Source organism: Streptopelia decaocto (assembly GCF_964273445.1).
Source record: "Streptopelia decaocto genome assembly, chromosome: 2".
Classification (NCBI taxonomy): domain Eukaryota; kingdom Metazoa; phylum Chordata; class Aves; order Columbiformes; family Columbidae; genus Streptopelia; species Streptopelia decaocto.
In genome coordinates, this window is record NC_138655.1 from 142,377,975 (window position 1) to 142,391,033 (window position 13,059).

At 38.1% G+C, this 13,059-nt stretch overlaps 1 pseudogene across 1 annotated transcript in view; it reads left to right on the top strand.

Moving 5' to 3' along the window:
• Positions 1-8,272, top strand: part of LOC309435871 (macrophage mannose receptor 1-like) — a 30,344-nt pseudogene extending 22,072 nt beyond the window's left edge. Inside the window, exons 16-21 of the transcript in view lie at positions 765-945; positions 1,591-1,675; positions 3,158-3,386; positions 5,369-5,543; positions 6,976-7,122; positions 8,130-8,272. The product of the transcript in view is annotated as a macrophage mannose receptor 1-like (transcript). The remainder of the gene's footprint in view (positions 1-764; positions 946-1,590; positions 1,676-3,157; positions 3,387-5,368; positions 5,544-6,975; positions 7,123-8,129) is intronic.
• The last annotated feature ends 4,787 nt before the right edge of the window (positions 8,273-13,059 follow it).

A 13,059-nucleotide genomic window follows, 5' to 3' on the forward strand; every position in this document is an offset into this window, starting at 1 on the left:
TCTAATCCTTTACTCTCCCTGCAGTGTTATAAAATATTTGGCTCCAGAGAAGAAGAGAGACTGACTTGGCATTCTGCAAGAAGTCCTTGTATAGCATTAAGGGGAAATTTGGCCTCTCTACACAATAAGCAAGTGCAAGCTATGACATCTGAACCTTTTGGCACTAAGTATGAAGCCAGCACATTTCACCATCTAAAGACAAGGCCAAACTAGCCTTGAGATCTAAATAGCATAACTTACGAAGAAAAAGACGGAGCTTCTTGATCTACAGAGAAGACTAGAGCCATCCCTTGGCAAAAGTGTCATGTGGAGGGGACAATAATCTGTTCCACATGGCCTTGGAAGACAAGATAAATAGAAATAGTTCATAGTAATGAAATGCCCACAGATACTCAAATCAGAAAGTAAACAAATATCCATCAGAAATTATGTATGCGCAGTTGATGCTACCGGATTAATCCTTTTGAAGTCCTTTCTAGCCCTGATTTCTATAATATTTCCAAGAAGTCTCTATCATTTTTATTTAAAAACCTTCCTCCCTCCCCTTTTTTTTAAAATGAAATCAAACTGCTTCAGTTCAATTACCATTGTAATTGTACACTTTCAGCATTAGCTCATAGTCTAACAATACTGAACCTGATATTTGCAATACTTTTAAATGTTGATTGGTTGTGGGTTTTTTTGAATTTGTCTTACACTGAGTTTGAAAAAGGCAACTCCTCTGCTACTCTCTTTTTTTTTTTCTTTTTTTTTTTTTTTAATAGCCTTCTTCATCTTCCACCTAAAGGATGTCATCAATGAAACGTGGATTGGACTGAATTATATTAACAGCAAGGGTACATTTATTTGGACAGATGGAAGCCTTTATGATTATTCAAAGTGGGCAAGGCATTCCGATTTACAGATAAATACACAGAAGTTGATGGAAAATATATTACAATACAGGTAAACAGAAAAATATCAGAAAATGCATAACTCAGATAACATACTCAAGGTTAGCGTAACCAGCCTGACTTCTTTCTCAGCTAGGATCCTCTGTTTCAGTGGTTTAAAGCAGAAGGCAATGGAATTATACTTCGGAGATCATGTTTTTAAATCTGTGCCCAGAGATTAATAAGCCTGTTTAGAGTGTATATTTTTTGTCCTTCCTTTGCAGAAGCCTAGAAATGCAGCAAAGGAGTGCTGTATTATAATTACTGATAGAGTTAATTAGAATTATTAGATTTTACTGCAAGTATTCGGTATTACTAGCTGGGATTTTTATTTTGTTTTATTGTTTCTCCTTTAAAGCATGAGTCCAAATGAAAGTTCAACCAGTTCAGTATTACCATAAACTACACAGTAAAAGTAGATTTGTTGCAGTCCAAGAAATTTCAATAAACTGACAAAAGTTCTTGCAGTTATCTGCCAAGGAAAGTAATTTTGCTTAAGATATGTAATACAATAAGCTTATTTTCCAAGAAACAATAAATTAAAATAAGAGTGAGAAAATTAGAACAGAAAGCTGTTAAATTTGTCTCCTCAAACCTATTTCTATTATTTTGCTGGACATTTTGCACTTCAGTAACTATAATTTTTTTTCCCCCCTAGACTGACTACATCGCAATGATGAAAGGATTTGTAGATGAAGCAGCGTACTGGGAAAACACTGACTGCCAGCATAAAAAAAAATGCTGTATTCGCCAGATGGACAGCAATAAGTCTTACTTTTCACTTTCTTTGTTGGAAGACGTTTGCTGAACAATCCACCCATATGAGGCCTCGGTTGTAGCCTGGCTGTGCCGGTAGCAGCCAGGGTGAGGGAAGCAGGGCTGCTTTCCCAGCTCCATAGGTCCAGACACAAAACCCGCTCTGCACTAAGGATTATAAAATGTTTTGGCTTTATAGCCTCTCCCCTACCAGCATTGCCACCAACACTCACTGAGGCTGACTTCAGCTACCCCACACTTCAATCCGTTGCCTGCACAGGGTGAGCAGACACTTTGAAGGCAGGATGCCCAAAACAGGTTAGAAGAGCTATGCCTTCAAAATGCCTTTTTCCTTTATTGACAGAAAAGTCATTTAGCCATCTGTGCTTTACTCAACTAACACACAGATACAGGTATCTATATTTGTATTTGCAAATGCAAATACAGTGCACAAAGACAAATCCATCAGTGAGCTCCACCATAAGAATCTTAGCTAGCTAGACAATACCCTAAAAGCAGACTGCTCACCCATAGGCCCAGATCTAATTCACAGCTCCCACAAACCCTCACACATACTCCACTGGGGGGTTAACTAAGGTCAGTTAAACTGATTATTTTGCTCATCAGTGTCTAGCAATGCTTTTATATCGCAAGACCAGCAAGAATCAGAAAGACGAAAGTTCTAGCTTTCTTTATGTACCCTGAGGGTGGGAGACAGACCCAGAACACAGCAACACGGCAGAGTCTGCAGGAATAGAAACAAGGAACTGCTGAGCAGCTAGTAAAAATACAGGAAGAAGCCACAGCTGGGCCAGATGTTTCACAGCTCAATCCCGTGCAAGTGTAGAAAGCTGCATGAGGGTATCACTAGCAAAAACAACTGCCAGGGCATTCTGAACGCCTACTGAACATGAAGGCAGGCTTGTTTTCTGTCCCCACCACTAGCTCTAGGTCTTTGTTTGCTACTTCCACTTACGCCATTTAAGGTACAACTACAGTTTCCTTTTCCACTTCATCCTACATGGCAAAGAAGTAGCAGGAGAGTCACAAACTTTGCTTAGAATGAAATTCACCCCTATACTGAGACTGAAGTGGTGAAAGATGCTGCCCCATGCTTGTTCTTGGGATTAATTTAATCTGCAATGTGGGAGGGGGACCTAGAGAGCCCTGGGAGGAGAATCACCCTGTGACCGGTAGTCACACTGCTTCATCTGGTGCAGTGTATGTAGATACACACAGCTTGTTCTCTGCCTCTGCCTGAATACACTATTTACACTACAGTTAAATTTAATTCCAAGTTACCACTAAAATATGTCTCCTGTGTTTTAAATAAGAAATGCTTTTATTTGGTGCTTGAGCCACCATACTATATTCATCTGTTACTCAAAAATAATACTTCTATTCATGCAGCTAGTATTTTTTCATTGTTTTTTTCCCTTTCCTCTCAAATTTGTACCTCTTTCCTACAGACCCTGAACTGTTTCATCCCACCACTGCTCCAGGTTCTGATTTCATTCTTTATGGTAACAGCAGCTATTCAATCATTTGTTCTAAAAGGAATTGGGAAGAAGCAAGAAAAGCCTGCAAGTAGAAATCGTCAGAGCTTGCCAGCATTTTGATTATTACAGTAATATATTCCTGCTGCTGCAGGCAGTGCAATATGGAGAGCCCTTATGGATTGGGCTCAAGAGCAATTGAGTAAGATTAATAAATGGGTAGGTGGTGCTTTTAAATGCTATGATTGGCCTACTATCAGCAGGGAGAATTGTAGCATGAACTGATTTAGGAATCTAGGACTGAAGGACAACACTTAACTTCATCCATCTCAAATCATTAAACTCGATCTTAGGCAATGGAGAAGGATGGGAACCTTTGACAGTGCTGGCCTCTCTTTATTAACTCTGTGGGAATCTGAGACACTTAGGTCAAACTACCTGGTTAACTTTTAGATGTCCCTTTTTGAGAGAGGTGAATTTTACTCAAAGAGACCAACAGGGTCATTGAGGTTAGTGCCTCATGATCATTGGTAGCTGTATCTTTTTAATTACTTTTTGGACCAGAAGGGTTCACAGTACGTACCTTGTGCCTCTGAACATCCTCCTTGTTACGCCTGCTAAGTCCCAAAGATTAAAAGCAGTAAAAGCTATACTGTACCAGAACAAGTGAATACAGAGATCCAGGTCCACCACCGTGTAAGGGAACACTTGAGTGAGCATCAACCTGATCAGCTCTGTGACTGAGTGCCAGAATGAGTGTCAGCTTCTCTAGTCAGTATGCAGTTGTTCAATGCACTTAACTATCATGTTTTTATCGCATTGTTCTTTTAGCTGACTAAACTAATTTGATAATAAAAAAGAGCTCTTTCATGAGTAATTATCTTCTTAACTAGTGATTGTTTTTGCTGATTGTGATTCCACACTCATATTAGCATAGCAAACCATGTTTGAGATTCAGTATTCCTAGGGAGAACTTGCAATAAATGTGTGAAAATAACATTTCTGATTGTATGATGCACCAGCAATTTTATAAAGCCTCTTAGAAGGCTACATTGTCTCAGACAATTAACTTATTGCTGAACAATATGTATTTTCATGATTCTAACTGTGCCTCTCCCTACCAGCAAAAATTCTTGCTCTTAGAATACATGTGTGATTGAAAGTCACCAACCTTGACATGCATCCTCCCACTTGCACAAGTCCACAGGACATCTCTATCCAAAACAAAATATTTGTGTTTAAGTCCACTCGAGATCAAAGTTAGTTGTTTTTACAGTCGTAGAAATATGGTTTAGAAAGCAGTTAAAATTCCGTGACAATCAAATTTGGATCACCAGCTGTGTTTTCCTGATCCTTGTAAGAAAGTCAGTCCCACTGTTGCAGAGTGAAGCTTTGTGGTTCCTCCTGTTCCCCAGGCAGCAACCTTGACCTGACAGTGCTGAGCTCAGGAGGGGCTTGTGTACCTGGCCTCTTGACACATCTAGACACTAGAATGGGATCACATTTTATCCCTCATTTCTTAATGTCAGCAATACACTGTCTGTGCCTGTTCCCTTTTCCTTGCAATTCCTCTGATTCTTCCTGAAAACAAACAAAAAAAAAAGGCAGAGTGGGGCAGTGAAGACTAAACAGAGAGAAGACTAAACAGAGACTCAAGGCTCCCCATTTCTCTGTATTTCCCTTTTGCTTCTAGCAAACTAATATTTTTCTCAGTTTTTTCATAGTCATAGCTACAGTTTACTCCTGAATGATTCTTCTCAAAACTGTATCTGAGCTTACAGTCCCTGTTTGACAGTCCCATGAGACTTGTTTCCACCTGAGCTTTCCACTGTTTTCATGTTCCTGTGGTCACATCGTTCTTTGTCGTGACCTGACTCCTCCAGGATGGTGAGTCCACCTCACAGCATTGCCCAACAAAGGGACTGAGCACCAGCACTACCCATGAAGCACCCTTTAGCCTTCGAAACACCTCTGTGGGCTGTTACAACATGTGAGACAAACTGCTGTGCCTTACTTGTACACTGCTGAGTCCTGATTTAATTAAAATTTTAACAGTACTAGTACAGATATACAAACTGAGCTCTGTGTTATCACTGTGAAAATGTGCATTCGTATAAATCTGCTTACCCAAAACAACAGAGGAGAACACAGAAAAATCATGTTAAATGTCTGTTTCAATTTTAGAATTATGGCTATTATAGATGGACTGATAAAAGGAAAATAAGTTTTCCTAAGTATCACTATGCAGAACCAAAACAGAAAATAGGCTGTGTCTATCTAGAGCTCAGTGGGACCTGGAAAACAGCAGTTTGTAATGAAACACATTTTCCTTTCTGCAAAAAATCTGAGGCTAGATACAGTGATGACTTTTGATTTTATGGCAGAAACCTTGCTGGATCTGCTTTGACTGTAATATAAACTAAGGAATAATAAGCCTCAGTATGTGACGTCAGTACCTTTATTTTGTATGAGCAATGTTTTATTTTGATGGAGTTTTCATTCACCAGCCAGGATACTGCCATTTCACTGGACTGGGGTGATAACTGCCATAGGAGTTATTCTATGTTGTAGGCAGAGAGAACACAGAGATTCTGGGAGTACTAAACATTTCACTTCTAGTTTAGAATGTGAAACTTTTTGTTGACAGGGATTTTGAGGGAAGGATTACCATCAATAGTCCACTAAGTATAAAATAAATTTAGGTCCTTCAACACAAGCGGTGTTCATACAGTGGTTACAGCTTCACTGTTACCAGATTCTGAAAACTGGTGAAAGGAGGAAGGGTTGTGTCTGGTTATTCCTGCAAGAGTCTGGTGGCTTCTGCTAATGTCTTATAGTGTTGGGAAAAAAGAAGAGTCTGTTATCAGCCCAAACAAAAGTTGAAGCTTCATAGTGATTCTACGGGGATCACTGACATCACTACAAATTAAAAGCTACTGGCAAACTTTAGCATGGGACTGAACCTTTTAGCTTTCTCATTTGTATTAGAGCAATCGCTGTTAGTTCTAGTGACACCGAGTTAATGGAAATTCTGAGTTTCTTTTGATCTGTTTTTCTGTAGTTTTTCTTTAATTTCTTTTCCAGGCCATGCTTTGAACTTCCACTCTATTTATTTGCAATTTTCATTTTAAAACCATATGTACTAATTGACAATGATACAGTTTCTTTCCATAATGTCATTACTTGCAGGAAAATGAGGGGCTACTACAAAAATATTCTATGAGCTTCAGATTATTCTATGCATTGTCAGAGTTTAAGCTGTTCAGAAGTTTTATCTAAGGATTCTTATCTTGAGGAAAATATTAAATTGGAAATTTCCACGGTAAACTATGATTTACATAATATTTCATTTGAAATCAAACATTTATTTGAAATAGATGAGGGTTTGGGAGTTTTCTGTGTTTGTTTGGGTTTTTATTTTGTTTGTTTGTTTGTTTTCCCCCTGCTTTTTACCATATTGTTTATTTATACAAAAATATTGGTTATAACAAAATAAACCAGAACCAAAACTCCCTAAACACTCAAATATGCTTGAGACAGTCCAGGTTTGATTTAGTTGGTAACACAGAAGAGCACAGAATCATATTGAATCATTCAGATGTGACTGAGCAATTCTGCTCCTCATTGTCACTGTTGAAATAGTCACTGATAACTCTTGCACTGTGTGCTGAAGAATATTTTAAGGACTTTTAAGAAAGGCTGTTTTTTTTTCTTTTTAAAACTTGATTTCATATCTGAAGAACTGCAATCCCTACTGAATGAGCGCATCTATAATATCTCGTTTCTTTTAGATGTACTTCCTTCTGATCCCCCGCAGGATATTGAAAAATGTTCTGAATCTGATCACATATCTTGGATTCCTTTCCAAAGCCATTGTTATAACTTCAACGCCAATTAAATGAGCTGGGCTCAGTCTGTGACTCAGTGCATTCAATCAGGTAATTCTTATTTTTACTCAAAGACAGGACTTCAGTATTTACATTTTAAAAAATCACTTAAAAATGACTTGAAAACTAATGCTGCAAGATCTATACATAATAAAAAAAAAGGGAATCGATACTTCACTTATTTTTCACAGGTCATGTTTAATTTTTGTTTGTTTGTTTGTTTTTCAAGTTGTGCTTGTTTCTTATATTTGTTTACTCACGAATTTTCTCTTTTTAGTAAGATTTTAAAATGGGTTAACTTCTTTCTGGCCTTATCCCTTCTTTTCCATACCTCTCCCTACACAAGAGCAGAAGTAAATATCATAATAACAATCACTTATTTTTAACACAGGGTGCATGATCCGCTACCAGCAGCATTCCCTGGCAGCCTGCAGAGCGGGGGGGCAAACCCTTCCCTCCCCCATCCTGGGGGCATCTGGTCCTGGCCAAAACCGTGAGCTGGTCCTTGGCTCTCTTCCACCTACACTGTTGAATCATTAGCCACCTCATCCATACCTCAGGAGGCTGTGAAAGAGAAAGGGAAGCACTATACTGCCTTATTGCTTCATATCTTTTTAGATCCTCTCAGTCCTCTTCCTCCACCTCCACTGACAGAAAAATTAGTAATTCCATTTGAACTGCAGATTTATTTACTGCACAGTATTACATGCTACATAATATCCTATCAAACCATGAAAAACAAATAGAAAAAGAACAAATAATCCATAATACCTAAGAAGAATGTTATCCAATCACTTGAAAATAATGTGTACTTTGGAGTTTAAAAACCATCATGTTCACTATGCTTTCATGTCTTCTATTTCTGCTGACATTACTCACATTCTGTGCTGTTCCGCTACAGCTGAACACCACTTTCTGGTCTCTGTTTAAATCCTTGCTTACTCCCAAGCAGCAGGAGAGGTATTGCTATTAACATTATCCTGTATCAAAGGCTGTAACTACCACTGACTTCTAATGCAGGGGATACCTCCAATCATCTTCTGTCGGTTCTCTTACAGGTGGTGTGTTGACTTCTGTAGAAGACCTGGCTGAATCAAACTTTTTAGTAGAGCATGTAGACTTATACATAAGCAAGACAAGTGGTTTTTGTATAGGAATATACAGGAATCTAAATAGCAAATATTTTAATTTCTATAGATAATCATAAGCAGACTTCATTAAATGGACAGAGACATGAGTAAGATGTATAGTTGATTTTAAGGAACTAATTGAAGAGAAGCTAATTGAAAACAAAATGATTTATTAATAGCATATAATCTAAAGATTCTTGGAAGCTGATGGTTTTATCCAGTAGGTACTAAAGGCTGTAGAAAATAAATTTTCTTGGCTTCAGTTATGGGTCTTGGATATTGCATGGGTCTACCAAAGGGATGCCAGCATGGAGACTGGCTCAGTTCAAATATCTTTGCTATATCTGGCTCAGTAGCAAAGATGCAGAGAGGTAATAGGAATATTTCTTGAGAGGCACAACACAGAATATATTGTTCTTTAATAAAGCAAGATATAACACGTACTTTTATGTGTCCATACCTGAGGTAATAATGGAATCTCATTTCTAAATTCAGCCAATGTGTGCTCACCCTCTGACCTCAGTCCTCCCTGAGGACATCTCCTATTCTTGGTCTGTGAGAACCCCACCCTGTTTGCTCTGTGTCCCCGTGGGGAACACGTCCCAGCTGGCTCCCATCTGCTCACAGCTGGGGAGCACCCATGTAGGAGTTGTATTGCTTCATAACTTAGATTTTCTTGCATTCTGTGATGAATATTCAATTAATAACTAAAGATGATCAATATTTTCTAGAAAATTTTAAAACTCCATTGTTGTTTTTCTCCCCTCCAACATACATACATATTTTCCTGCTAACGTTCATATTGACTTTCTATGGAACAAGGTTTGCATCAATAATTTGCTTTACTTCCTCTTGCTGTACTATGATACATGCTGTTCCAGTAAGAGATGGATGAAGCAATTCTATTTAATTAATAACAGAACGGAAGCATGATCCAGAGCATGTATAGTGACCTTTGAAAATAATAGAAGTGTTTTGGTTAGCATTTTTTTTTTTAATATTGTGTTTCTGTGTAACTGAGCACCATCTGCTCTGGTCAGGAAGCAGAAATATCAGAAGAGTATGAGCCAAGCAGCCATGTGGTATTTTGTAGTTTACTTGTTAATTCCAAAAAAAAAAAAAAAAAAAAAAAAGTATTATTTCCTACCCTGTTTTCTGTTTTGCAACCCTGACATTCGGGATGTTTCTGAGTTCTGTCCTTTCCCTTCCCAGAGCAAAGCTGCAGCTGGTGAGGAAAGCAACTGTACACGTAGTGTTGTCAGAGCATTTTTTGCAAAGGAAAATTATCCTTTTAGGGCAACTCTTCATTTTCTTTGGGTAGTCAGAGGAACAGACACTATAGAAAGCTAATTATTTGTTACCAGATATATCAGAAAGCAGAAACTCAGTGTCAACACATAGTATATTTATTGGGTTTGACTGTGAGTGGCCCCTATGTGCATTGCCAGACTACAGAGAATATTCCCTGGCACCAGCTTCTCCAGCTGAGTGGGGTTTTCAGCACAAGCAAATATCACATTACAGTGAGCTCTGCATCCTTCCAAGGGACAATTTAACAGTCACAGTGCTCACAAACGCACTGGAGCTTAGTGCATTGCTGTGTATCTGCTGCAGCAGCCCAGCTCCCAGTACGTTCTGTGCTGGAACACAAACCCCAACTCTTCCCACACCTGGCTCTCCCTGATGCTCCCTGCACCCCAGTTCTTCCCACACCCTGACTCTCCCTGCACCCCGACTCTCCCCGTGGCTCCAGCTGTTCAGGGGGAAGATCTGCCCTTGCTCTGGCCACCATCCAGCCTGCACCCAGCGCCCACAGGAACATCTTGCAGATGGCGCCCTCTTTGAACGGCCGGGAAAAACTGCACAAGCTCGTAATTACAGACGCCAATGAATGATGGTAAATTAAAATGTGCTGGGTCTCAAGGGAATTGTATGCAGTACATGAAAACTGTCAGATACCCTCAGCATTTGATCAAGTTGTTCCCAGTCTCCACAGGCATGCAGACCCAGTGAAGAGGGCAAGATTTATTAACCAGGGGAGAAGAGAGAGTCCGTTTAGAACAGTCAGAAACTACCTGTGCTTGGAGATTCTTTGGTTATTAAATAAGAAGCAAGAAGGAGGCTTTAATATGCCAAACATGACAGTTTTATTGCAGTGAATATCAGGTTAAAAATCAATTACACCTTTTCATCTCTGTTAATTCAGCAAATGTGTTTCTGGGAGAAATGATGAGCTAAACTTGATGGGCAGGTTACTGCACTTTTTGCTAATATAAAACTGTCAGGATGAAGCTGTGACTATTTTAGATTTTGACTAAACATTTCTCTTTATCTATGACAGCTATTCATAAAGAAGCTGCAATGTGGAAAGTAGGATTTATTTTTCCTTCCCAAGAGTTTCAAAGAGACATGAAAAGAAGTACTTGAGGCTTTTTTATGAATTGGTATTTAATATTTATTTCTTTTTAATAGATTTATTTATGTGAACTTAATTTACTCAGTTGCCATTGAATTCGTTCCCAGCATAATTTAGCTGTACTGATGAGACACTTTGGCCGTCCCAGGATAACTAAATGTTTTGGTAAACTGATCACACCCTCTTCGCTCCTTCTTTTGCATGATAAGATCTATGAGAATGACTGACACAAGACAAGACAATTATGATAGATTTTTTATAAAACTCATATCCTAAAAAAAACCTTATACAATAATATCTACACCTTAATTATCACAGCTTCTTTGCCCACCCTCCTATCCGTGCCCCAAGAGAACAGTGGAAGAAGGCCAGAGATGTTGAGGTTGTATTCCCTTTCCTTCATAAATGCTGATTAACAACCTGATAATTAAGGGGGAAATTAAATTAATCTTTTTCAGTAGTCTTCATATTTTTTATGGCTACAGTATACCCACTTCATTTGTTTTGTATTTTTTTACAGATGCCAAAGGACAAAACACATGGTCACATGAATATGCAGATACTACTTACTCTAGTCCTTATCATGTTATTAGGGATGGGTTTCACAATTTATTTCTTATTCAAGATCAAAACTCAAAGTGAGACTGAAAGAGAGGCAACTCGATGCAGCACACTGTTAGAATACAGCTATGTCCTAACTGGAATGGATGATGAGAACGATTCTACCAAGGACTAAGAAAAATGAACACAGTGCTGTCTAATGGGATAACACGGTGAAACTGTTTGGTTAAGGTTAAAAAAAAATCTAGTTGGAACAAAGGAAATCTTAGTAAAAGTTACATGCACCTAATAGACACTATGAACTAAAATTAACAATTATTCCTTTGGTAAGGATTAAGAGCTATTGCCCTATGCTCTTCAAGAAATATTCTCAGGACTAAGACTCCATACTGCATAAAATGGCCAGCTAAACAAGCATGAAAAATAACAGATCTAGTGGGAAATTAGACTTAAAAGTTACAGATTAATACCCTGGTGTTCTCTCTTTTTAGAGATTAGTAGCAGCATCACATACAGAGTCAAGTACAGACATACAGTGAGCACTCTGCTGAGCACTCAGCCCCAAAGTCTGCACTTTGAGAATATATCCCACCACAGAGTACTGAAGCGTGCATATTGTTACCCAAGCAAAATGGTGTCTGCAATAAACAGAGATTTACATGGCTTTTCCCCCCGTTACTGCCCCTGTGTTACAGTCTTTACACAAGTATCTTCCTTGCCATAGTGTTATAAGTGAAATGCAAATACTTTTCCTTCATTCATGGTTTCAACTTGGATTTTGCAAAACAAATAAATCTTTGCAAAAACTCATTCATATTCTACAACTTTGAATGTTTTCTATCAATTATGAATATGAGATTATATCAGTAAAGGATCTATATATTACATAATGATACCTCAGTGTTAATTCTATGTTGTCTATGACAAACTGAATTTAAAAAAATAACAAATCTCAAGGATATCTGGGAAAAACAGACCCTTAGAAAGTACCTGAGAGCCGTCCAGGGGAGGTCACTGGGAAGGAGGGAGTCATATGACATTCGATTGCTGGTTTGCAGATTTTGCAGTCAAACAAAACATATTGCAGAGGACAGGGATTGCAGGACATTCTGTACTCAGACGACTTTTACTGACAGTCACCTCAATCCTACACATTTTTTTTTTTTTTCCTTCATGTAAGTTACAGCACAGATCCATATTTATCTTTTTTGTAACTACTGACACGGAATTGAATTCAGTGCTGTTTGATGGTTAATGATAAAGGCAATGCAAATTAAAAGACCAAACAGATGAAAAAATCCCAAATCCCACATAATATCATTATTTATAATTTTGATAGTTGATGTTGGCAATGCAGCTCTGAAGACCCTGTACATAGGTTTCTTCTCTCACATAAGTCATGTTTTGCCCTCACAGAATATATTATGAGATTTTTCTTCCTAACAAAGCCATGAAAAATGAGGGAAAATTCTAAGGATAATTTCACAGTAATACCTTTCTTCATTTTCCTTCAAAACAAAGAGACAATTTTACATCGTATCTGAAGCTGATTCCCATTTAAAGGGCTGTTGCTCATTTGCAATGTTTGGGAATGTTTCTCCTTGCTTGTCTCATTTACACTTGGTACAAAGAAAAAATTATTATGTATTAACATTCATTTGTACTTTACGGATTAAATAATTTTGAAAGGTACTTCTGTCATCTAAATCACTGATTAACAGAAAGATTTGTAAAGATTTGGCTAATTTGTATTTGTTTTCCTGAGACAAATTCACATGAAATAACAGCCCGGTAGTATTGCCGGTTGATAAATTGGAGAAGATAAAAGCCAAGTGTGCATTTTGTCAAGTTATGAAGCAAAATTAAGTTGTCCGATCTGGG